At 44.3% G+C, this 26,266-nt stretch overlaps 1 protein-coding gene across 1 annotated transcript in view; it reads right to left on the bottom strand.

Moving 5' to 3' along the window:
* Positions 1-26,266, bottom strand: part of CACHD1 (cache domain containing 1) — a 373,745-nt gene that overhangs the window by 187,775 nt on the left and 159,704 nt on the right. The gene's annotated exons all lie outside the window — the stretch shown is intronic.

Raw genomic sequence — 26,266 nt, forward strand, 5'->3', positions numbered from 1 at the left:
CTTAGCAAAACTAAGAAAAAACAATAAAAATCATATTTTTACATGGTTGACTAATGAAAAACAGAAATATTGCAACTTACACTACAGCTACAAAAGCATACCCTTTTGCCCTGCTAAAGCGGTTCTTAACACTATTTTCTGTGGACCCCCGCTGAATCACCACTGGATTCTGGGGACCTCCACTGAATCACCACTGGATTCTGGGGACCTCCACTGAATCATTACTGAAAGTCTGGGACATTGGCCGAAGGAAACGCTATGATTTGAATCTCAAAACCATACACAAAAATAAAGAAACAAGTATACATTAAACATTACACAAATGATGAAATAGAGTTGACAAATATAGAAAAATCAAAAATTTCAATTGAACCATTCTAAATATTTTTTTTAATTCATAAGGGCGGAGTGATATGCTAGACTCTAGCATAACACCATTTTTTTTGCTCCTAATGCATGCTCTCTTTTGTCAGCACTTCAATTGACGCCACAGATCATCCATACTGTATTCCGTTTGTTGTACTTGTCCTGCTCCTACCAATGAAGTCACGGATAGGTCGGTAACCCCCACGGGTCCACAAAACCACAGGTTAATAACCGATGCATGACTGCATTGTTCAAACTGGCATTTGTGTATATTAAGATTTATAGCAGTGATATGTTGTTCTCTGGTTACTTCAGAGTGCTAGGTTACACTCGTAGATTTTCAGCAATGAAGTGCTGTTCATATAGAATTGAATGATGATAAAATCTGCTTGCAAAATAAAAACTTTGGTCTCAGACCAAATAGATGACAATTGGGAAATGTGTCTTTATTAGAAGAGGCAGGCGGACACTGCAGGTTATGGACAGTTACAACCCAGCCTGGAAGTGAGGTGGGTTGACTGTTTGCTTTCCTTCCACATGGGTGGAAACAGTACACTTTTCTGAATGCAAACATTAAATTTTGTTCCTTGCACGGAGTTGTACAAATCGAAAGCTCTGATATGAAAACCTTAAAAATGTATCAAACCAAGAGTTGCATTGCTTCACTTTTCAGTTGGGAGCCATTTTGCAAAGGGTGATGAATTCATCCTTCTAGAGCAGGGATCTCCAACCTTTTCTGTAATAAGAGCTACTTATGTTCATCAAAACTCATTAAGAGCTGCTCATATTATTAGAGTTGTAATAGTAACCACGTCAGACAAGATTACATTAGTAGCCACCATATGCAAGATTACTACCAGTGATCACCTCAGTCCATCAGGCATGGTTACAAGCAGTAAAGTACAAAAAGCTTTGTCAATGTGGAATGCCTCTACATGGGGAACACGTAATAGCCACAGCTGCAAGGACTCTGGCACCAAGGTGGTACCATTTGTTAAACGGTTTCCTAAAATGTCACATGCTTTATCACTCAAATATCAGCTTTAAATACAATTTGGAAATTCAGCCATTTTTCCAAATATCATGAGTTCTGAAAATAAACAAATTTTCATCTCAATTATACACTTTAAATGATGGTATCCATATCATAATTCAACCAAGTAAAAGTTTCTAATGTAGTAGTCTGGGCTGCACACAGGGGAGCTACTTATAGGTACCTGGAGAGCTACCAGTAGTTCACGAGCTACTAGTTGTAGAAGGCTGTTCTAGAGAATGAAAGTGGTATCTGCTGCCCATCCCAGAGCCCTTTCAGGTAGTGGAAGCATAGACATAAATATAATAGCAAAATCAAGACAGCTGCAAAAAGAAATGTATGTAATGCTGTAGTGTAAGTCAGCTGTCCCCCGAGTTGAGTGAGTGCATCACTAAGAACACAAACCCGCACACTTTTCTATCGTTTGCCCACTGTCGCAACAGGGTCCATATGTTTCTTTTAGTTGTGCCTGATCAAACTATGGCGGCATTTAGGAGTGGTAGGATTTTTAACACGTTAACTTTATTTCCAAAAATTGTACATGAGGGAGCACTTACTGAACAAGTCCTAGACTGTGTCTAGCAGCTCGCTTGGTAAAGCGCACATGCAAGGGTATTCGGAATGTATGATAACTAAATGGATAAGGCTAGAGTCTGGCTATATATCACAAAGAAAGAGGGACCAGAAGCGCTTATAGGTCCACCTGCAGGGCCAGCATACATTCGCTTATCAACCCCTTTCACGTATCAAGCTCCCTCAGGAGCAGAGATTGGGTAGGTGATCCTGTGCAACCGTCACCACGTCTCTCATACTAAATTATCATTTTCCCTGCTCCGAGCCGTAAGTGCTTCCCTAATTGCGGCAGCTTTTTAGGAAACACTGTACAAAGGTACACCACATTTAGGTTAATTTGTGATTGGATTACCCTTGATAATAACCAGGAGTTCAAACACTGTGTAGATTAGAAACTTTCAGTCCTCACGAATTGGCATCTGATCATTATTGACATCAACTACGGCAAGAAACATGTTGACTCTTTGACCTTTTTGATTGACCAGAGATCATTGACTTTATGGTTAGCCACCACTTTAAATTAGACAAGTAGACTCGCTGATTAAAAACTTTATTTAGAGAACTTAGACTAATTTAAAAACATATTTTTCTGCACACACTTCACTACACCAACAGCCCTACACCCACACTTCACATTTGGCATTGGAACAAAAGATCTCTGATAAAGAGCCCATTCGTGGGAGTCGATCGGGTATTGCAGCGCTGACCCGATGAGGAGCACGCCCTATGATGAAGCATGACCCCACTAGTTGTGTAAGGGCTCCTGTTCCTAAAGGCACAAATACCCCCTGTGCGCTTCCTTAGACACTGACTGATCGCATATTCTACTTTTCTTTGCCCCAAGGTACTGCATACCTTATGTTGATAGAGTCTGGTAATGCCGGAGGCAGACTCTTCTACCTGTACCTTCCTACAAGTCCCACTGCCTTCTGTTCACAAAGCCCTAAAGTCTGATAGTCTCCCCTTCAAGACGCGATGACTAGTCCACACCCCGCTATCCCAAACGACCAAGGCTCGTTCAACAACCCAACACCACCAGAAGCTGCAGGTCCTTTTGCCATACACTGAAGATCCTGGTGCCGACACACTGGCTCCAGGCTAAAACAATGTGCTTCTAAACACAGATCTTTTTCACTTGAAGGCAGGGCCTACGTATATTTAGCACACAGATCTACTGCAAAGCACGTGGTGCTTCAATGCTAAAATCAGCTTTAGACAACAATAGTCATGCTGGGGTCCAGTTACATTACTATTAAAAGAGCATAGGCTCATTTGTAGATTAATAACTGGGAAAATAGAAACCAGGCAATTGAAGAGTGAGGTTAGGCTCTTCCAGTCACAAATCAAGACAGACACTGGAAATAGACTGTTGGGGTTGAAGTTCATCCGAATGACTGGCCCTGATGTAGACAGAGGGGCAATGCATTAATAAATATCCAAAGAATGACAACCCTAAACTGCAACCTTTTAGGTCTTTGTTCACTTTTGTCTTCAATATACATTTGTTATGGATAATTATTAGAAACAACACAATCAGAGGACAATGTCAAAAGTAACATATATGTTCTTTTCAAAATTAAGTGGTTTGCTGCACGACCTGTACAATCATCAAAAAGTTAAAATTCAGTTTAAGGGTCTTGTGAATTTTCAGTGTTTGGGGTTGCTCCAAAACACCAGAATTGTGCTCCCAGTCTCATCTTTCAGTTTATTTATTTATATTTCTAGATCTGCATTGATACCATAGCTGCCTACGAATCCTTTTGTTACCTGTTCTCTACCTAGACAGCTAATTCACGTCATACTATTGGCCGTTTTGTGTATTATCCCATCTTCTAAGGAATGCTTTTATTGCAATGCATGGAAGACTAATTTACATTTTAAGATTACCCTGAATTATTACACACTAGATTGTTTACCATGTAGATGCATTTCATACAGAAAGCAATTGTTCTCTGTACCTCCAAGGCACTGGGGTTTTTTAGAAAATATTTCAGTTAGGATTCAAATGCAAGACACACCTCCTGGCTTTGCCATTGGTTGTTCTATATATCGTCAAATCTACCCCGCCACGTTTCACAGCATTGCACACTGAATTGCGATAGGAAAGTAAACCATTTATTGACTATATAATGTTGAAGGGCAACAATGATTTACTACTAGTGTATTCATTGAGTCATGTCCATAAAAATGTACAGAAAGGTTAAAATATAAAACATCAACTGATGAACTTATAGAAGTAATATTAAAAAAAATCAACTGATGAACTTATAGAAGTAATATAAAAGAAGTACAGAGAGTAAGTGATGTTGCAAAAATCGAGAAATGAGGAGTATGGAAATGCGTCAAATGAAATATAGGAGAGTGGCTAGCTAGGTGAAGATGAACATAACTAAGTATGCGATATTAATGTTTGGCAGACTAATTACCACTGCAAGTCAAGTCAGAGAAGGTGTGGCCTTACACGTGTAATGTAGACTCTACTGTGCGATAAACACAATAAAGGGCCAACCTTAGGGAGTGGATCTGAAGGTTGCAATCAAAAAGGTAACTACTACAGGACTCCATATGTAAGCAAATCCATAGCTATATATCGACGAAAAGCCCATGAAAATATCAGTGTCCTCATCAGGAGCATATGACTCAAAAAGTGATGACTCATGCGTGAACTACAGGGTCAAAGTGACAGGTCAAGTAAAACAAAAGGTGTAACTTCATTTAATGCTCACCACACAGACATTCTTCTGAAGTGAGAGTGGTTCATAAAAAAACAAAGAAAAAAACACCTCCAAATCCCCCAAAACAGCACAAACCTTTACTAAAGAGATGGGAGAATTGGAGACGTTGTTTAACATCCTGCACAGTTGCTATTGACCAACCTGCTCAACAGGTGTCGGAGTTGAAAGTTCCTATGTGACTGGTGCAGAGGCCACCTAACGCGGATGATAAGGCCTACTCGAATGTGTTCCATTCCATTAAAAAACACCAACACTGCTACTCCTGCTTTTATTTTTAATGCACCCAAAAAATATTGTCTGCAAAGAGCGGAAGACACATTTACCAAATATAATAAAGAAGTGTATATATCTTTTTAGAAAATATGTATGGAGGGGGGCGTGGTTTGGACGCCGAGGGAGATGGCGGCTCTCTAAGTCTCTCCGCCCGTGCCGAAGGACTTGACTGGATCTGGAGCGCAAATTTATTCCAGCGCTGACAACTACAGAAAAATCGGGCAGCGGAATGTAAGCGGAGCACACAGAGCGCTCAGCTGACGAGCTGCGTGAAGGAAAAGTCCGATTTTGTCGGACTCGAAGCTCCGCTCCGGGTGCTGCCGGGCTCTGGTGAAGGTAGGCGGGAGGAAGGCTACGTGACCAGCCCAGCAGCCCACCGAGGACGCCAGCAGACGGGAACCGAGGCTCCTGCTCGATATGGGAGCAGGTTATTGAAATTCCGGCGGCACACCGGACTATGAAGAGTGCAAAAGAGTAACCGGAGAAGAAGAACCGTGAGTAGATTGGACGCTTGGGGGCACAGTAAACAGCAAACAGCTCGAGCACAGCCACCGCTCACACCCTCATAAAATGGCGGCATAACGCATTTTTAAGGAACTGCAGGTCCACAAACAGACTCTGCCCATTTGCTTGCAGCGTTTATGATGGGAAAACATGCAAAATGAATGAGATTAAAAACAACTGAATATTTAAACCAGTAACTCAGAATAAGCGGAAAGGTACCTTTGGTGATGTTTTTGACCCCTGAGGATCTATAGTGTGTGATCCTGTGTGTAAAGACTGACCATGAACCCATGACCATGATCCCAAATCAAAGTAATTGCTTTTGATACTGCTTTTGATCTGCCTTGGATACTGCTAAGACATCTGGGCTGCCACATTTTTATATGCTGTAGTGGCTGAGTGCTGGCTCAACGTGAAGAAGTGATTAACTGATGTCTTGCAATGGGCAAAAGTTAGGAGCTACCACGGAGTGATAATAACTGGCAAAAGTCTGTAAAAAAGGTAGTGTCTGAATATATGCTTGGAGATTGCACCCACTGCAATGCGAATAAGTGCGAGTCCCATTCATCGCATATTACCTATTTAACGTGTGTGGTTGATCCCAAAATGGCGACGCAAGCTTTCACCCTGAGATGAGGAATTGCGCCCTCAGCACAGCGACTGAGCTAATCATATAATAGATCAGTTAAGTGATTGCCGGCTCCTGGGTGTCTCGACTTTTTGAGTGGTCATCTGGAAGTACAAATAAGATAAATAGGGACAATTACCGGAGACTGGAAAGGAAGTGCGCCACAGCGATCAGGCACGAATCAGGGGAACCACTATCCACTGTTCACGATCAGTCGGTCTATACCACGAATGAACATGTCTGACAAAGAGATTGCAAAAGGCCTGAAGAGGCTTAAGTCTGATCTGGCGTCACCTGGCAAGGGGAAGAAGGATAACCCGGATCCGATAGATTTAATACTTAGCAGACTTGATGAAGTCAGAGATCTGGCGAAAGCAACAAAGGAAGAGGTGGCAGCAATCAGACAAGATAACCGCGACACCAATGCGAAACTTTTAGAGGCGGAAACGAGGATTAGCAAACTTGAGGATATGGAAGTTAAGACCTGCAACGCAGTTAAACGCTTGTGCATAGCAGCAGATCAAACAACACGGAAACTGGCTGAATTGGAGGACCGGAATCGAAGGGGGAATCTACGCATTTTTGGCATTCCGGAAGGTTCAGAGGATCAACTGGGGAACTGCGTAGCTTTTCTTGAATCCTGGTTTACCCAAGCTACAAACATGACGTTTCTACACCCACTAGAATTTGACAGAGCCCATAGAGTCCCGGCCAGGATCTCCAAGGATCAAAAGGGTCCCAGAGCTATTGTTTGTAAACCGCTCCGATACCAGCATGTAGAACAGATTCTTGCCTTCATGCGGAAAAACAATCACATCCTGTGGAAATCTGCTAAGGTCTATATATCTCAAGACTATAGTAAGGAAACGGTGGACGTCAGGAAGGCATTCTTGGCGCTTAGACCGCAGTTGAAGAAAAGGGGTTTCCAATATGGATTCGTTGGTCCGGCAAGGTATCGAGTGATTATTCAAGGCACTCCACACATTTTTTCGGATCCATTGAAATTGAAACGTATGTTGGATGGCCCAGATGACTTGGACATGGAGACGAACAATTCTGGAAGCTCCGCTGATCAGGCTTCAGCTTCAGGCTATAAATGAAGGGCACCCTACTAAACGCACTTTCCAATGGTTTTCCATTCCTGGTTATTAAACGGAACAGAGAATTTGTTCAGTCTGTTATGTAACAAGAATATGGTACTTTTGATAGTCCGGATTAAGACCTATGAGTCAGAGTTCATGTTTCCATATATGTCTCCATATAGTTCACATTTCTCAGTATACTTTGAGGGCCTAGGTTAAGGCCCAGGTTTAAAGCGTTTAAAGCGTTTAAAGCGTTAACTATAGCACTTCAGTGTGAAACTATGGTATTCATGTCTGCACATTGACATTCTTCTACCTTGAGCTGTTTAATACGTTTAATGCATTTTTCGCATGCCTGTTTACATGACTTTATACCTTTATCAGCTGGTAATGTTGGGGGTTCTGTTACTCATTCAACGAAGGTAATACCTTGTTTTGCTTGTCTTTTATCCTGCAGTTTTTGAATTCTTTAATACAGGCAAGGTCGCTAGATACATGGCTTATTATAGCTGTGATAGTTAACAACGACTCACGAGTTTTTGCAGTAAATGTTAAGTCTTGTTTGCTCCAGATTAAAATTAATATGGATATGTTTTTTGGCGCGGGGAGGCTGCACCGTACTCTCTCTCCAATCGCCATGCCTACTGAATACAGGTGGGGTGGGGAGGGTGGAGGGTTGAGGGGATTGGGGGGTTGGGTATGTGTTACATGTCTTTTATGTTTGATTCTTCTTCTTCTTGCTTGCATTTTCACTCTATGCTCACTCATATGTCGTTTCTAAGTCTCGGAGAGATGAAAGATTAACATTTTGTAGTTGGTCAAGTGAGGTGACTGTCTCTCTCTGGATGAAACACTGTTTACCTGTTCACAAATAATACTGTGAATACTCCGATGGGGGTATGTAATATGGACAAAATGAAGATATTGTCACTCAATGTTAAAGGTTTGAACCATCCTATCAAAAGACAAAAAATCTTAGACTATGTGCGTAGGTTAAAAGGTGATATTGTATTGCTACAAGAGACAAAGCTGGAAGCTAAGCTGTTTTTTCACATGCGGAATAAGTTTTACAGCGAGGTTGTGGGTGCAGAATCTGTACACAAGAAGAATGGGGTGTTGATCCTTGTTGCGAAGAAATTAAAGGTGGAGGTTTTATCTTCTGAGGCTAGTTTAGATGGGAGGTGGGTTACGGCCAAACTAAGTAAGGATAATACGGAGTTTTATGTTACGAACATATATGCTCCTAACATCAGTGACCTCAAGTTCTGGGAGGAGTTAAATAAACATATGGAAAATATCCCAGATAGTGCTGTTCACATAGTAGGTGGTGACTTTAATCTTCCCAAGGACGCAACTCTAGATAGGGACTCCCACTGCCCTTTCAAACCAAACAAATCTCACAGAGCCTTCAATAATCTGTGTGAACGCTTTCATTTAGTGGATGCTTGGAGGCTCCAGAACCCTACAGGGAGAGATTATACTTTTTATTCTACACCACACGACTCATATTCCAGGATTGACTACATCCTTATAACACAGAACGGGGTACCCAGAATAGAATCTACCACCATAGAACCTCGTGTGATGTCGGATCATTCTTGTATATCCCTGTCCATTGCAAATGCCAAATCATCTCCTCGTCAGACGTCTTGGCGCCTGAATGACGAGATTTTAAGCGATGCTCAACACAGATCCACAATACAAGCTGCCATTGAATCTTATCTGCAAATCAATAGAGAAGGGGACACATCTGATCTTATTAGATGGGATGCCATGAAAAGTACAATACGGGGAGTTTGTATCAAGATTAGGGCTGCCATGAATAAAAATTATAACGCGAAATTAGAATCCCTTGAAAGTGAAATTGGAGATCTTGAAAGTAAGCATCTGAGGCTAAGAGACGATATGACCCTCTATGCCCTGGCAAACAAAAAATATGAACACAATAAATTAATTAGTGAAAGGGCGGGAGTTTGGCTAGACAAAGGTAGGAGATTTAAGATTTGTGAATCCAATAAAGCGGGGAAGAGTCTCGCTTCATATTTGAAATTCAAAGTACAAAAGAACTGTATTAACATCCTTAAGGACGCCTCAGGGAACTCACACTCTGAGCCAGACAAGATAGCTGAGGTATTTAGGGTATTCTATGAGGATCTATATGCAAAAAATACGACGGTGGAGGAAGATAGAATTAAGAGCTACTTGGATGAGTGTGATCTTCCAAGATTGTCTGCTGAGGATCAGGTTGGTCTAAATGGCCCGATAAGTGCTGAGGAAGTGGAAGGTGCGATTAAAAAATTAAAAACAGGGAAGGCTCCAGGACCGGATGGCTTTACAGCAAGATTCTATAAAACATTCCCCACAATATTATCTGGGCCCTTGCTTAACCTGTTCCATGAAATAAATAGTTCTGGGGAAGTAAAAGGCACTCTGGCGGAGGCAACAATTGCAGTACTCCCTAAGGAAGGGAAAGACCCTTCGCTCCCAAAAAACTACAGGCCGATTTCGCTAATTAACATTGACTGTAAGATTCTAGCTATGATACTTTCAGCACGTCTCCAAAAAGTGCTCCCACAACTAGTCCATCCATCTCAGGCGGGCTTTCTAAAGCATAGGTTGTCCAGTGATAACACACGGATTTTAGCCCATGTGTTGGAAAAAGCTAAACTTCTAGAAACCCCTACAGTGGCAATAACGTTAGATGCAGAAAAAGTCTTCGATAAGGTTGACTGGGCCTTTCTGGAAGCAGTCCTCAATAAATTTAGCCTGGGGGAAACATTTACACGGCTAGTTATGTCACTTTATTGCTGCCCCTCGGCACTAGTCAGGGCAGGTGGAGCATTTTCATCTTCCTTTTGCTTAAAACAAGGTACGAGGCAGGGGTGCCCTCTATCACCCTCGTTATTTTTATTGGCAATCGAACCGTTCTTACATCATATAAGGAAAGACCCTAAAATTGCAGGTATACCGTTTGGGGACTGCACGGTCAAATTGACAGCGTATGCGGATGATGTACTTATCCTATCTGAAAAAGCGGATGAAGCAGTATCTGCACTCATGTCGGACATTGAAGAATTTTCGAAGGTATCGGGCTACAAGCTCAATAAAGACAAAACAGAGGTCAAACTGCTGAACAATAAAGGTGACAAGGGGATCTTGGGGGACTCTGGTCTTACATGGCAGCCCAAATGCTTCAAGTACCTAGGGTTGGACTTCGATAAGGATTTAATTTCCACCCTAAAAATAAATGAGGAATCGACGTTGAAAAAAATATCTACCCTTCTAGAAAGTTGGTCCCCTAAATTCCTTTCTTGGTGGGGCAGGGCTGAAACACTCAAAATGATGTCGACCCCCTTAGTTAACTATCTGGCCAGTATGCTCCCTATGACGTTCTCTGATACTTTTGTCTCGAAAATAGACCAGATGTTTGGTAACTTCCTGTGGCGGGGCAAGAAGGCCAGGATATCTCTGAAGAAGCTACAACTGGCGAAAGATAAAGGCGGCCTGGGTCTGCCATCGTTCAGGAACTACCAGACAGCCTTTCTTTGTAAGCAAGGTGCTCAATGGTTTATAAAAACATCAACTTACACTCCGGTGTGGATTGACATTGAGAGATCAATAGTGGGCAATGTTCCTCTTGAGTCTTTAATCACTATGGACCTGTCACACTTACCCCACTCAAAATATATAATGTTAAATACCAGAAGGGCCCTCCTTAGGCTCGATCAAACACACAAAACCAAATTGACATTTTCTAAATCATCATGTATGTCTCTATGGAGAAACCCCTACCTTAAACATGTAGGTGTGGAGCTCTTCTGGGAGTCATGGTCCGGAAAAGGTATTAATCTGGCAGGAGATTTGTATGACAATAACGAACCAATCCCGTTCTCAAACTTGCAGGCAAAGTTCGACCTATCACCAATAGACTTCTATAATTTCTTAAAAGTTAAGGCGACGCTAACTAGCCGTAACTTCTCACCCTACACTCCATGGCTGATAACACATCTCCCACGTATTATGCATACAGGTCACTTCGTCTCCAAGGTGTATAAACTGTTACTACCGTTGCCCAATAAATCTCACAGGACTGTTGAAGCGAAATGGGAAGCGGAATCAAACTCTACAGGTATAGAGTTCGATTGGGAATTAATTCATAAGTCAGCACTGACCCACAAAGTTTCACCCATCCTATTCCAGACAAAGTATATGCTCATAAATAGGTCGTTCTGGACCCCGGAAAGGCTGTTTAAATGTAATTTGCGTGACTCTCCGGAATGCTGGAATTGCCAATCAGGGACTGGGGATCTCCCTCACATGCTATTCAACTGTCCCCTACTGAAAGAATATTGGGAGAAAATATTTGTATGCATCCATCATGTATTTAAGATAATGCCAAAGAAGGAATTTGTATATGTCATTCTAGGGGGGCTGGAACCGCGATTAGCTAATGAGCATGACCGCCAACTTTTGGACTTAATGTTGACATTGGCATGTAAGGTTGTTTTATGCAAGTGGAAATGTGCTAAGGAAGTAAATTTCAAGATTTGGCAGGAATGGCTGTCTTTCCTAAGGGGTGCCACGAATCAAGCATTACAGTCCTCTACGTGGTGTCCATCCCATAAGAAATTGTGGAAATCACTTGATAAATCATCCCTCCATTTTGACCCGCCTTGAAGCAAGACGCCCTTGCAATAATACCTTAGATATATGGGTGTGATCCTAGTCTGTATGTTAGAACTATTCCCATTGCATCCACACGTCAAGTGTTTAACACCTTAATCAACAACCTTGTGACAAGCAAGAGTGATTCTTCTCTTTATTTTTATCATTTGTAGTTTCTGTATTGGCCTGACAACATCTGTAACAATTCACTTTTTTGCTGGAAGATTTAATGTAATGTCTTTTGCTTTTGTTTTCTTACCTCAATAAAAATGACTTGAAATAAAAAAAAAAAAAAAGAAAATATGTATGGAGGACTGCTTATATCTACAGGAAACAAAGGTGTACGAGCGGGTGGTGTCTTGAAACTGATAGCAATATTAAAGGGGCCATCATCCCAAAACCCAAGCCAACAGCCCCAAAAATGCAAGATTCTAAAATACCCATTGTTGACAATTGTTAGTGATGCACGGCTGAGTTAAGGGAACTGTTTTTTTTCCTTTAATGTGGAGGGTCCTTCAATGTTTGCCTTACCTTATATACACACACACACAATACACTATATATATTTAGTTAACCACTTTGAGAAGGATCAGTTATACATGGGATAAAGTCATGAAGGAGTTCCAAGACTATACAAAGGAAAGTTCTGGAACCCAGAGGTGACTAGTAATATCCTTATGTGCAGCAGGACCTACTTTACTCCATATAATACAGGGTCACAACTTCACCTTGCCCAAAAACCACTTAAATCCTTTGTGAGTAGTCCTTTCATATGAAAGCAATAGAATGTTTGTGAACATGAAGGATAAAAATAGAATCTCTAGTGCAAAATAAAACATCAAAAAAGCAGTTGGATATTTGTTGTAAAAGGATATTAGAATCAAGTTAATACAAGTCCGTTTTTTTAAGTAAGGTGCAGTAGCTAAGAATGTGTAGAAACACAGAAAAATTCTAACTTTTCTATTATTCCCTATAAAATGCAAAAAATAAAAATGTTGCCATAAATATCTCCTTTCTGCTTGCCACTGTATAGCGATAAAACAGAGCAGGAGAAAGAAAAGAAATGCTTTGTTTTTGTTCTTCAAACAAATGTGTTCATTATTCTCCATGACATGAGTAGGCCTGGTCGGTGTTCGCAGAGTGAACTCTGCGAAGTGACCAAAAATCTCTGCCGTGCTACGTGGAGTACAACAAGCGGCAGAGTGCTTTTGGTCACGCCGTCGTTCGCATTGATTTTCAGCGGCGGGTTTTTGTACCGCAGTGTAACATCAGCGCGAACTGCACCATGTGCAGTGCAAGGGGGTGCTGCTGCTTTTCTGTCACTCGAGTAGATTTTCTACTTGAGCAGCAGCTTTCTCAACCCGAACAGAAGGCTGCTCAACAGCAGCAGTCGCGACCATCCACGACCGCCCACGTTGAGAAATCAGACTGCCCACGTTGAGAAATCTCACCGGGAGGTGGATTTTTCTCGCTTGCGCTCGCCAACTTGACGCTCGGGTGCGTGAGCAAGGAAAAAGCTCTGCTCCGCGGAGCACAGTTTTTCGGAATTCCGCGTGCTGCATGGAGAGCGGAAAACTTTGCAAACTCCATGAACAGATAGGAGCTCACCGCCCAGGCCTAGACATGACCTCTTTCCCCTTGGCTGATGGTTCTAGTATTGTGATTCTAAAAAAGAGAGAGTTTTCCCAACTGAACCCAGAAAGGACCGGGAAATAGCACAATAAAAAGAAATTCCTTTCTGTGTGTTTTAGACTCATACATGTAAATTAATTACACAAAATTTGTGAAAGTGGTCTGAACAAATGTTTTTGTGTAATTAATTTACATGTATGAGTCTAAAACACACAGAAAGGAATTTCTAGTATTGTGATGTCAGAGCTCAACTTGAGAGGCCAAGACATTTCTTTCGACTGGATTCGTCACAAGTAGCTTATTATATATAGAATTATAGATGGGTAATAGTGAATTACGGAAATGTTTTAATAAAAAAATAACACCAGATCTAGCACTTTGAAACGGAGGAAGTGTGGTATGAAGTGCTCAGTAAAAAAAAAAAGTTTACTCTGTGCCTACCTATCATATCACAGGTACAACAGTAATATAGCTAAAGATAAACTTCTCTTTAATATCCTCGTTTACCAATGAGGCAATCCACAGCTTTCACTGCCTATGTTCGATTACTTTTATATTTTTTAACAAGCATTGATAGCATTAGTAAATCTACCTTACAACTGCCCATGCCTTATCAGTTGCTGAGTCTGTGTTATTGAGGATGGACCAGTGGATGAATGCAAGAATGAGTTAATGGTTAGATTAACAGCCTAATGATATGTGACTATGGATGAGAAGTGGCAAGATCCTGGACTTACTGGCTCATTACTGAATTCACCCATTCGTCCATCCACTGCGTCACTCACAAAATATTAACCAACCAATCAACAATTAGGATGAGCTTTCAGGTGGGTGCGAGGCCTACAGGCTTTGCCAATGCCCGATTATGTTGACGTCCCTATCATTTCACATACTGCTGTTCAGCGCTCAGAGCCCCGGTTTTGTGTACTAAGACGCTACATAAAACCAACTATTACTGGGTTGGGAGTTCAAAGGGTCCACTTGTAACTAAAGGTTGTTCTCAGGTAGCCGCTGCGTGCACTGCAACTGCCCACCAAAAGAGCACTAAAACAATAGCATTTCTTAAGGTTACACTACTTAGCCATGTCACTCTCGGTCGGGCCCGTTCCCTTTCTCTCTGGGAATTGAGGAATTCCAGAAATGTGAACTCTGGGCTCTAAAACAACATTTGGGAGGAGAGCGGTAATTCTTCGCCGGCACGACTCTCAGGGAGCTTAGGCATGAAGAATGCAAAACAAGAGTGTCTAAAAGCTTCGGTGACGCAGCACTAGGCCGCATGCGTAAAACAGGATAGGATGGCAGGTGACGCACAACGCATAGAGAGTGTTTAGTTCCACGTACTATTTAATTTCTAAAGATGAAGGTGGACATGCGTGACCCAATAACTTAGGTTGTGTTTTCAAGACCAAGATCACTAAAACAAGTAACTTTTTTTAGCGCTAAATAACTCTGCTGTCCCTAAGCGCTATAAATAATGGAGGACACTATAACCAACTGTACCGTCCTGAAGTCACCAAGCTCAGAAAGATGAAAGGTCGAGTCTTCCCTCCCAGGAGTCTACCTCAAAACATGCACACCACCTGATTTTGTCAGTAGCGAGCATTCAACTCGCTGCGCCATCGCAGTGTGCAGAAAGCCTACCTACTCTGTTTAAATACAATAAAAAAAAGTTTACCACCAGGCTACTGATCCCCTGCAGGCTGCAGAGGGGCCCTTCACATGCCCATCCGAGTGCATTAGTTAACCAACATCGCCTCCTGAGCCTTTTAAAAGCAGTCCTTTGAACTATAGCTTTCGGGCACCACGGTGTTCTGGCTTTCATTAAAATTGTGCAGCCAAGGTAAAATCGTATTAGCAAACCTGCCATTTTCACAGGCGGATCCCTCCCAGTAATCCAGATAAAATTAGGATGGTACCAAACGGTGAAAGGGCCGAGTCACACTCTAATGCACGGATCAGGCCTGCTGATCCCCCGGGCTACAGGATAATTGCTCTTCCGTTACCTCAGGAATATTCCATTCCTCAGCCGAGGGGTCTCCAGACTCCAGCCCAGACCGGCGCGCGCTGCATTCTCGCCGGCACACGCACGCATCCCAAAATACAAAAGCTGTTAAATGTATACAACAAGCATTTACAATGCAATGGTTTTGCCTTTGTTAAAGTTAGAGCTATTGGCATTGCTCTTGACACTCTGAAGCTCCACTCTGAAGCTCCACTCTGCACTCTGAAGCTCCACTCTGAAGCTCCACTCTGAAGCTCCACTCTGAAGCTCCACTCTGAAGCTCCACTCTGAAGCTCCACTCTGAAGCTCCACTCTGAAGCTCCACTCTGAAGCTCCACTCTGAAGCTCCACTCTGAAGCTCCACTCTGCACTCTGAAGCTCCACTCTGCACTCTGAAGCTCCACTCTGCACTCTGAAGCTCCACTCTGCACTCTGAAGCTCCACTCTGCACTCTGAAGCTCCACTCTGCACTCTGAAGCTCCACTCTGCACTCTGAAGCTCCACTCTGCACTCTGAAGCTCCACTCTGCACTCTGCAGCTCCACTCTGCAGCGCCACTCTGCAGCGCCACTCTGCAGCGCCACTCTGCAGCGCCACTCTGCAGCGCCACTCTGCAGCGCCACTCTGCAGCGCCACTCTGCAGCGCCACTCTGCAGCGCCACTCTGAATCTGCAGCTCCACTCTGCAGCGCCACTCTGAATCTGCAGCTCCACTCTGCAGCTCCACTCTGCAGCTCCACTCTGCAGCTCCACTCTGCAGCTCCACTCTGCAGCTCCACTCTGCAGCTCCACTCTGCAGCTCCACTCTGCAGCTCCACTCTGCAGCTCCACTCTGCAGCTCCACTCTGCAGCTCCACTCTGCAGCTCCACTCTGCAGCTCCACTCTGCAGCTCCACTCTGCAGCTCCACTCTGCAGCTCCACTCTGCAGCTCCACTCTGCAGCTCCACTCTGCAGCTCCACTCTGCAGCTCCACTCTGCAGCTCCACTCTGCAGCTCCACTCTGAATCTGAAGCTCCACTCTGCAGCTCCACTCTGCACTCTGAAGCTCCACTCTGCACTCTGAAGCTCCACTCTGCACTCTGAAGCTCCACTCTGCACTCTGAAGCTCCACTCTGAAGCTCCACTCTCCACTCTGAAGCTCCACTCTGAAGCTCCACTCTCCACTCTGCAGCTCCACTCTGCAGCTCCACTCTGAAGCTCCACTCTGCACTCTGAAGCTCCACTCTGAAGCTCCACTCTGCACTCTGCAGCTCCACTCTGAAGCTCCACTCTGCACTCTGAAGCTCCACTCTGAAGCTCCACTCTGCACTCTGAAGCTCCACTCTGAAGCTCCACTCTGCACTCTGAAGCTCCACTCTGAAGCTCCACTCTGCACTCTGAAGCTCCACTCTGAAGCTCCACTCTGCACTCTGAAGCTCCACTCTGAAGCTCCACTCTGAAGCTCCACTCTGAAGCTCCACTCTGAAGCTCCACTCTGAAGCTCCACTCTGAAGCTCCACTCTGAAGCTCCACTCTGAAGCTCCACTCTGAAGCTCCACTCTGAAGCTCCACTCTGAAGCTCCACTCTGAAGCTCCACTCTGAAGCTCCACTCTGAAGCTCCACTCTGAAGCTCCACTCTGAAGCTCCACTCTGAAGCTCCACTCTGAAGCTCCACTCTGAAGCTCCACTCTGAAGCTCCACTCTGAAGCTCCACTCTGAAGCTCCACTCTGAAGCTCCACTCTGAAGCTCCACTCTGAAGCTCCACTCTGAAGCTCCACTCTACACTCTGAAGCTCCACTCTGAAGCTCCACTCTGAAGCTCCACTCTACACTCTGAAGCTCCACTCTGAAGCTCCACTCTGAAGCTCCACTCTGAAGCTCCACTCTGAAGCTCCACTCTGAAGCTCCACTCTACACTCTGAAGCTCCACTCTGAAGCTCCACTCTGAAGCTCCACTCTGAAGCTCCACTCTGAAGCTCCACTCTACACTCTGAAGCTCCACTCTGAAGCTCCACTCTGAAGCTCCACTCTACACTCTGAAGCTCCACTCTGAAGCTCCACTCTGAAGCTCCACTCTACACTCTGAAGCTCCACTCTGAAGCTCCACTCTACACTCTGAAGCTCCACTCTGAAGCTCCACTCTACACTCTGAAGCTCCACTCTACACTCTGAAGCTCCACTCTACACTCTGAAGCTCCACTCTACACTCTGAAGCTCCACTCTACACTCTGAAGCTCCACTCTGAAGCTCCACTCTGAAGCTCCACTCTGAAGCTCCACTCTGAAGCTCCACTCTGAAGCTCCACTCTGAAGCTCCACTCTGAAGCTCCACTCTGAAGCTCCACTCTGAAGCTCCACTCTGAAGCTCCACTCTGAAGCTCCACTCTACACTCTGAAGCTCCACTCTGAAGCTCCACTCTGAAGCTCCACTCTACACTCTGAAGCTCCACTCTGAAGCTCCACTCTGAAGCTCCACTCTGAAGCTCCACTCTACACTCTGAAGCTCCACTCTACACTCTGAAGCTCCACTCTGAAGCTCCACTCTACACTCTGAAGCTCCACTCTGAAGCTCCACTCTACACTCTGAAGCTCCACTCTGAAGCTCCACTCTACACTCTGAAGCTCCACTCTACACTCTGAAGCTCCACTCTGAAGCTCCACTCTACACTCTGAAGCTCCACTCTGAAGCTCCACTCTGAAGCTCCACTCTGAAGCTCCACTCTGAAGCTCCACTCTGAAGCTCCACTCTGCACTCTGAAGCTCCACTCTGAAGCTCCACTCTGCACTCTGAAGCTCCACTCTGAAGCTCCACTCTGCACTCTGAAGCTCCACTCTGAAGCTCCACTCTGCACTCTGAAGCTCCACTCTGAAGCTCCACTCTGCACTCTGAAGCTCCACTCTGAAGCTCCACTCTGCACTCTGAAGCTCCACTCTGAAGCTCCACTCTGAAGCTCCACTCTGAAGCTCCACTCTGAAGCTCCACTCTGAAGCTCCACTCTGAAGCTCCACTCTGAAGCTCCACTCTGAAGCTCCACTCTGAAGCTCCACTCTGAAGCTCCACTCTGAAGCTCCACTCTGAAGCTCCACTCTGAAGCTCCACTCTGAAGCTCCACTCTGAAGCTCCACTCTGAAGCTCCACTCTGAAGCTCCACTCTGAAGCTCCACTCTGAAGCTCCACTCTGAAGCTCCACTCTGAAGCTCCACTCTGAAGCTCCACTCTGAAGCTCCACTCTGCACTCTGAAGCTCCACTCTGCACTCTGAAGCTCCACTCTGCACTCTGAAGCTCCACTCTGAAGCTCCACTCTGCACTCTGAAGCTCCACTCTGAAGCTCCACTCTGGCTGAACATAACAGTCTGCAGTTTCACACGTTACATTTGTGTTAGCTGCATTACGTCATAATTTATTGTCAAAGGCTGGTTCAAATATGTTCTTTCAATGTTTCAAGCTGTTTTCAAGCGTTCACGCTTTAGTCAGCCCACTACCGAGCAGACTGACCCGGACCCAGCCCAGTCCATCCACGGCTTTCAGTGGCATTCATCACAGTGTCTCACTGGAAGGCGGGCATCAGAGAGAAGCGGGAGGGGGCGGGAAAGGGGGAGGAGAGAGCTGACGACGGCCGGCCGGAGCACGAAGGCGGGCACCAGGAAACAAGCGGGAGGGGGAGCAAGGGAGGTGCCGGCAATGCCGGAACAGAATCGGGGGCGTTCCCGGCGTCGCGTGACGTCGGCAAAAGCCAAAGAAACGCGGGAACGCCCCCGAATCTGGTCCGGCATTGACGGACAGGCCCCTCGTCCAATGGCTAGGCTCCATTTATGGAGCCAGCCAATGAATGACGAGGGCCGACCCAAAGCCACACTACAGAACTCATCAGGATTTCGCCTGCGCGAAAAAGATGCGCAGAGCGCATCTTTTCGCCAGGCAAAACCTAAAAACGCCTTACTCTTTAAGGGGATGTACGGCTGTTACAACACACACCGCGCCCAAAGAGGAATAGCACAATTCCAGAGGCAGGCCAATCCCACTTCCAGAGAGGCCTGCAAACAAGCATTGGTAAAAACAATATATCAGGTGTAAAAATCAATACCTCTTTTGGTTGGTCAAGTTTTTTGCAAACTTCATTGTTGGGGAAGCTGCCAGGGCATCACCAAATTAAAAACCTGAATAAAGGCAACCTTTTTTGGTTTAAAAACACCAATTTTAGCATTGTAATGCCGACATGTAAAGGAACTACTCTGTGTGTGGATGTGGTTCTCCTGAGACTAGTAAAGAATGCACTTACAGTGAGATTAGCCAGTGGCTGAAGTGGGCCCACCCACTGACCCATGTTATAGTGGGGAAAGAAAATGTGATTGACACAATAATTGACCAATAGATAAGGGTAGACTGAAAGCCCTTACTAGCAGGTATGCTATAAATAGGGCTCCCGGTTTCATGGTATTTATTCTTTTGCTCTTTCCGTCTGTATTTATCCATATTTATTTTTTGCTAATTTTTTTTGTATTTATCCGTATTTATTTTGGGTTTTGGGTAAAAGGCAAGCTGAAATTAGTATATTTCCACTTTTATTTAACCGATAAATATGCAGTCATGCTTGAATGTCTGCCAATTTCTTTTTTAGCTTCTTATCTGTCAATCCACACATCTATCGGCCTGACAGTCATGGCAGACAGTATTTAGAATTACTCAAAAATCAACCCAATTACCGTTTTTATCCACATTTAAAAATAAAGACACGCATTAAAGTGAATGTTTTCTGTCTGTATTTATCTGTAAAAATCCGTAAAAACGAAAAACAGGGAGTCTTAGCTATAAATTACATTTTAGTAAAATCAAAAGGTCTTGGCTATAAATATAACTAAAAAAATTGGCCTATTATGGGATGGAACCGAAAGCAATAACGTGTGCCCATGCAGAAAAGCGCCTCAGTCCCTACATAGGGATAAGTAAGCACTATTTAAATGCAACACTACAGAAGTGAAGAGATGCTGTTTACTTCAGATATGTACAGAGAGATTCAACATCTCTTACTCAGGTGCTAGCGGACCCTTGGCTGAAAAATTATTCAACCCGACCAGGCAGAATCCCGGGAAACCCCTTTAGCTACTGGTATCCCCCAAGCACTTGCAGGGCAGCAGGGTTATTCCATGCCAACAAGGGGCAAGAGCCTGTGTGCGTGTTTTAAATGCATCAAATATCTAGTACAATTCTCAGTTCCGACTGGAGAGTGTCCAAGCAGTGGATACATGAAACCAGCTAACTTGGGTCCTTCCAATGACATTTCAGGATCATAGGTTTAGGTCACAAAGAAAACTCCTGGAGTTCTCCTAATGGGAGAAGCCAACCGGTGCTCAAGGTTTTTATTAGAAACTCACTGCCAGTAGTACTACCCTGGCCTGTTCTGCCTTTCTTCTTCTTCCTCTGGGTCAAGGTCTGGTGATGAAATGTAAGTGTCTGTACTCAGAAATGAGTGCACATGCTCTCCACCTGCACAAATTAAGCACTGTGACTACTTGTTGGGACAGGATGGTTGTAAGCAAAAGTTTCATCCACCTTAACACATCCTAAAATTCAAATGAGAAAACTTAAATGTGCGCCTTTAGAACATACATGATTCTACCCCCTGAAAGTGTGCCTTATCCCCCTTGGGTCGGCTGGCACCAAGACACTTGCCACCTGCATCAGGACTGACAACACTTCCCCAACACTTTGTTTTGGATAATGCCAATTTTGCACCTAATTAGGGACGAGCAGGGTACGTTCTTTCGGGTAAATGCATTTCATTTTGCAAAAAATGTGTTACTGTTAGCTGGTATTCTGCATGAACATTGCACAAAAGCATGCCTCTCCTACTAAGGTGATGGAAGATTCAGGATGGAGACAAATTCTAGGAGAAAGTGCCTCCAGTCATACATTTTCTAAACAAAACAGTCTCCAACAGGCAAAAACCATTGAAAATTATACGCCAAATTTAAGCAGCATAAAATTCCTGAGAAACGCTAGTTTACGCTTGCATTAATACCAAACAAAAAAGATGTAACTGCATTTAAAACAACAAGGTAGAGGTCCCTGGCGTGTGCCATGATATCACGTTTGTACACGTACACGTAATGGCTTATTTCAATTCAGGCAGTAAAGAAACCGAAGCTATCCCGAGGTCTGGCTTCTGAACAGCATATTTAGGGGCACAGTGCTATTGTGAATATTCTGCTCATCATTTGGTCCTCTTCTTGTTGGTAAAAAAATAATGGAATTATTCTCAGAGACTTATTCCTAGTTTTTTGCCAGCAAGAGCCCTCATGGGAGCATTTTCCGAAATCCAAAATTACTACCTTTCGACTTTTTTTCTATTTCTTGGAGAATATTTTCAACTTTCCCCAAAATATCTCAGTGGACTCCCGTGGGCATAGACAACACATTCTAAAAAGGCCAGACAACGACTTATGCCACAGTGAGTCTCAAAACCTAGGCAGACCTCACCGAACAAGGAACATTCGAGAAACCTTTATTATTAGTGTCACACGACTGGATAAACAGAACAGGGTGTCCCTGTCCCCTTAACTCAGGTCAAAAAAAACTGGTGGCCTCTTTCACAGATTATGAAAATATTAGTTACATGTCCAGTGGGCAACCAAACTTTACCACAGGATACCCAGGCAGTGGTTAATATGTGAAAAAGAAAAAAAGTGCTAGGTCTTTCGTGAGGCGGCAGCTTGCACCAGCCCATTTCGCCTGTTGGCGCCGCCTAAAACAGAACCAACGACTAACCACGAAAGTGAGGGGATGTGGCATAATAGCCTGAGCTGCTGAACCAGGCATCAGTCTCGGTGTTGGCTAAACATCCTGTGATTCTTGACAAATCACTTAATCCCCCATAAATTAATGTGCCCTTAACCGGTGCTCATGAAAAGCTCCAGTGTTGATGATTAAGTGCCAATGCGGAGACCGGAAGCCACCAGCTCAAATTAAGCACGGTCACCGGAAAAGTACCATCAAGTGGGGGTAGTAGTGTTGTAGGTCCAGGGCTCACATGCTTTGGTTATAACTCACATGCCATTAGTATGTGGTTATAACTGTCCACGAGCACGTATTTAGCCCCTTTTGTTAGCAGGGTCACCTGACTGGTGACTTCTGAGTTGGACGGGTGGGTGTTAGTTCAGCCTTTGGGGAGGGACCGGCCGCTCCATATGTCATGTCCAGCGGGACCCCACAGCGATATGTGTATGACATCAGGAGTGCCATTCAGAGAATCACGCAGCAATCCGAATATGCCACACTAAGGGAGGGTGAGGAAGAGACAAGGCCTTTCCTTGGGATGCTTTTAATAAACACCTGTCTTTTAAACTACGCTTTTACTTGGCGCCAAGAAGTCTTTGGAGGAACATAGCGCCGTGTAAATGGAAACACATTTTGAAATGATGTTTAAGAGAGTGGTAAGATTTTGGATAAGTCAACAGTTTAACCCCACCACCATCACCCGAATGAATGCGTGTTGGTTTTTATAAAGCCCAAAAGCTCCGCGGTACCATGTGACCTTGCAACAAACAAACAAAAAACCTGCAGTTCTGATTCCATAAACTAAGAGAAATTAGTGAAAAAATGAACACGTTTTTTATTGCAAACCCAGCTTTCGGTTGTACAACCGAAAAGGCCAAACATATTTTACAAAACTACTAAATATGCATTGAAAGGAGGAGAGGAGAGTTTCGGGGGAGGCTTAGGGAGAAGACATAAAATTAGTTCCATATGTTAACTCGAAAAAAAATAACATTTCGCAAATGTAACCCGAGTAAAGAAATACCCATGAATACCCAGAATAACGCAAACAATCCTGCAAAAAAAAAAAAAAAAAAGAAAAAAAGAGAAAGCCGTTTTACTAGCAGAACATTGCAATGTAAAACAGATGGCTGCTGCGACCTTGGAAAGGCAGATATTTCGAAAACACCTTCCAAGTGTATATACACAATTTTTGTCTTCCATGGGGCCCTGTTTTATCGATTGCTTTTACAGCGGCTAATCAACACCTCTAAATATGCCAGTAAACCCGCGGGCTTTGCCCTGAGGTTGGCCGTATTTTGATTACCTAAAGCATTCCTGCTCCGGGACTTTGTTCAATTTCCTGTGGGGGGCCAGCAGGGACGCATTTAATTGTGAAAGTTTAGTTTCCATTACAGGCCCCTTCTCTTGGAAAGAGCTGCCCAGCTGGGTGAATTCCATTCTGACAAATGACTGAGGGAAGGGGTAGCCGGGCCCTCCAGCTCAGAGCCCTCAGTTCACAGTGCTGTCCCCACAGACTGACAAATGTTTCAGACATGCGTGAAACACTCTAGCGCCAGGAGGATCTCACAAAGCGCTTTATCAAGCACCGTGTCTATTCTGTTTCAGCTGGCAGGACAACTCAGCAAGTTGAACAGCCGCGCATCAAACATGCAATAATCTGCAGGTAACACGTCTGAATACCGGGCGGGGCAACTTTAGCTTTCCAGTCGCTCGTCACATTAGGTAATAGTGCTTAGAAACGGCTGGAATGGGGTATGAAACGCTATATTAAACACAAGTGATTGTGGGACGACCAGTGAGCCCGCGGCAAACTATTTAGATTGTAATACAATACTGTAAAACATTATTACACAAAGATAATCAATCGCCTGAAGGGCCATCATCCCGAAGTTCAACGAACTTAGACATATGGCCTGATAGACGCGTCAGAGGGTCCGGAGTCAAGTGGATTGTCCAACCATCAAATTAAGATCCCGGGCCGCAGTTTCACGAACCCGTCTGTTTGCTCAGAATCCCTTCCACCCTCTCTTGAAAGGGAGCTGTCTTCAGTTCCGGGTGGATGTTGTCCATGCAACAAAGAAGGCTGGGCAAAGTACATTTTATTCATCTAAGTTTGTAGGCCATTTAAGTTTCTGTTCTTGTTAGGACAGGGGGCACCGTCACAAGGCTTTGTAAGGTACGCATGCAGTGGCTACTAGCGAAAATGCGTCCACAGGCGGTTTTATCTTCCAGTAAGATCTGAATACCCGAGTGTTTGCCAAGGTTCATTATTTCTTGGCCATAAGCACGCCAATTACCAATTCTACATCTTTGCCATGCGACATGCTAACATACCAATATATATATATATATATATATATATATATATAGCGCATTGGACCATCTGTCTGGTCTCTAGACGCTATGTGGTTTGGTGAGAACTAATGTTTTCCAGTCGAAAAAACATTGCGATGACGTCACTGGGTGCTTACTTTGCATTTCCTGCTAATGAGAAGGCCCACCCTTCACTGCAGAGAAGCGTCATTTACGACCCCCTTTGAAGGCGCTATTTCACCGCATTAACCTTTTGTTGTCCCTTAATGGCCTAATGTTTTTGTACAAAGCAAGCGGGGGTGTTCTCGGCAGCAGTCGGAGAGGTGCAATTAAAACACTCTAAACAGCCCCCTGTTGTCAATGAAAGACAATTAGGGCCCCAGCTGGCCTTTTCATCAAGCCTTGGACAGGCGTCTCCGATTACAGATAGTTTACAACCCACTTGAGCTCAGGCCTGTGGTGTTCATCAGTGTGTGATTGCTGCCTTCCCTCGGAGCGGCTTCCGCCCCTGGCTGCAGGACCAACTCCTGCAACAGGAAAGAAACGCTGCAACCCGATATCCCTGCCCCAACCCCCACGCCTTCCACTCTGACCCGCTTACCGACAGACATGTGAGGCCAGACTTGTAAACCAAAGGCAGAAGTATTTTAGATTACGACTACTAAACTTATTTTAAAACTTTCGCAGACCCGCATTAAAAATCCCACAGAATCATTTATACTACTACTACCTGAACAACCATTGCTCCTAAAACGAATAAATAAAACAGGCCCACTGTTAACCTGTACTCTTGTATTAACAACCTCAGACCTATCTCTAACCTCCCATTCCTTGCAAAACATTGAAGAAATGTGTTCTCCTCCAACTCAATAATCATATTGATAAGTTCAACCTCCTTGATGCCTTTCAATCTGGTTTCAGAAAAGGCTGTAGCACGGAAACTCAACGTCGCCGACGACATTCACAAGGCCCTAGACGAAGGAGATGCCTGCCTACTCATCCTATTGACCTATCTGTGGCATTCAACACAGTAAACCATCCAGCCCTTTTGGAGACCCTGTCAAAACGGTCCGGCATGAATGGCACAGCACTAAAATGGTTCACCTCCTTCCGTCAACACCGCTCGCAACAAATTGAAATTAACTCCGGTCTCTCAAAGCCAACTAAAGTCACACTTGGGGTCCCGTAAGGCTCGATCCTCTCCCCGTCCCTCTTCAATCTCTTCAAGGCGCCCCTCACAATCATATTGAAACAAGCATTGGAAATGCAATAGGTCTCGCACCATTAGAGTTAGTGCTTTTAGAATTGTTTATGGGTTTTTTTTGTAAATGTTTAGCATTTTTGTTTCCTGTAGCCAATGCTAAAGAATTACAAATAAAAAAAGCCATAAACATTTCTTAAAGCTCTAACTGAAATGGTCTGAGACCTATTGCACTGTGTGAGGGTGAGGGGTTGAGGATGAGTGAGGGTGAGGGTGAGAGTGGGTGAGGGTGAGTGAGGGTGAGGGGTTGAGGGTGAGTGAGGGTGAGGGGTTGAGGGTGAGTGAGAGTGAGGGTGAGTGAGGGTGAGTGAGGGTGAGTGAGGGTGAGGGGTTGAGGGTGAGTGAGAGTGAGGGTGAGTGGTTGAGGTTGAGGGTGAGGTGTTGAGGGTGAGTGAGGGTGAGGGTGAGTGAGGGTGAGGGTGAGTGAGGTGTTGAGGGTGAG

The sequence above is a fragment of the Lissotriton helveticus genome, chromosome 1_2 (genome assembly GCF_964261635.1).
Source record: "Lissotriton helveticus chromosome 1_2, aLisHel1.1, whole genome shotgun sequence".
Taxonomy (NCBI): domain Eukaryota; kingdom Metazoa; phylum Chordata; class Amphibia; order Caudata; family Salamandridae; genus Lissotriton; species Lissotriton helveticus.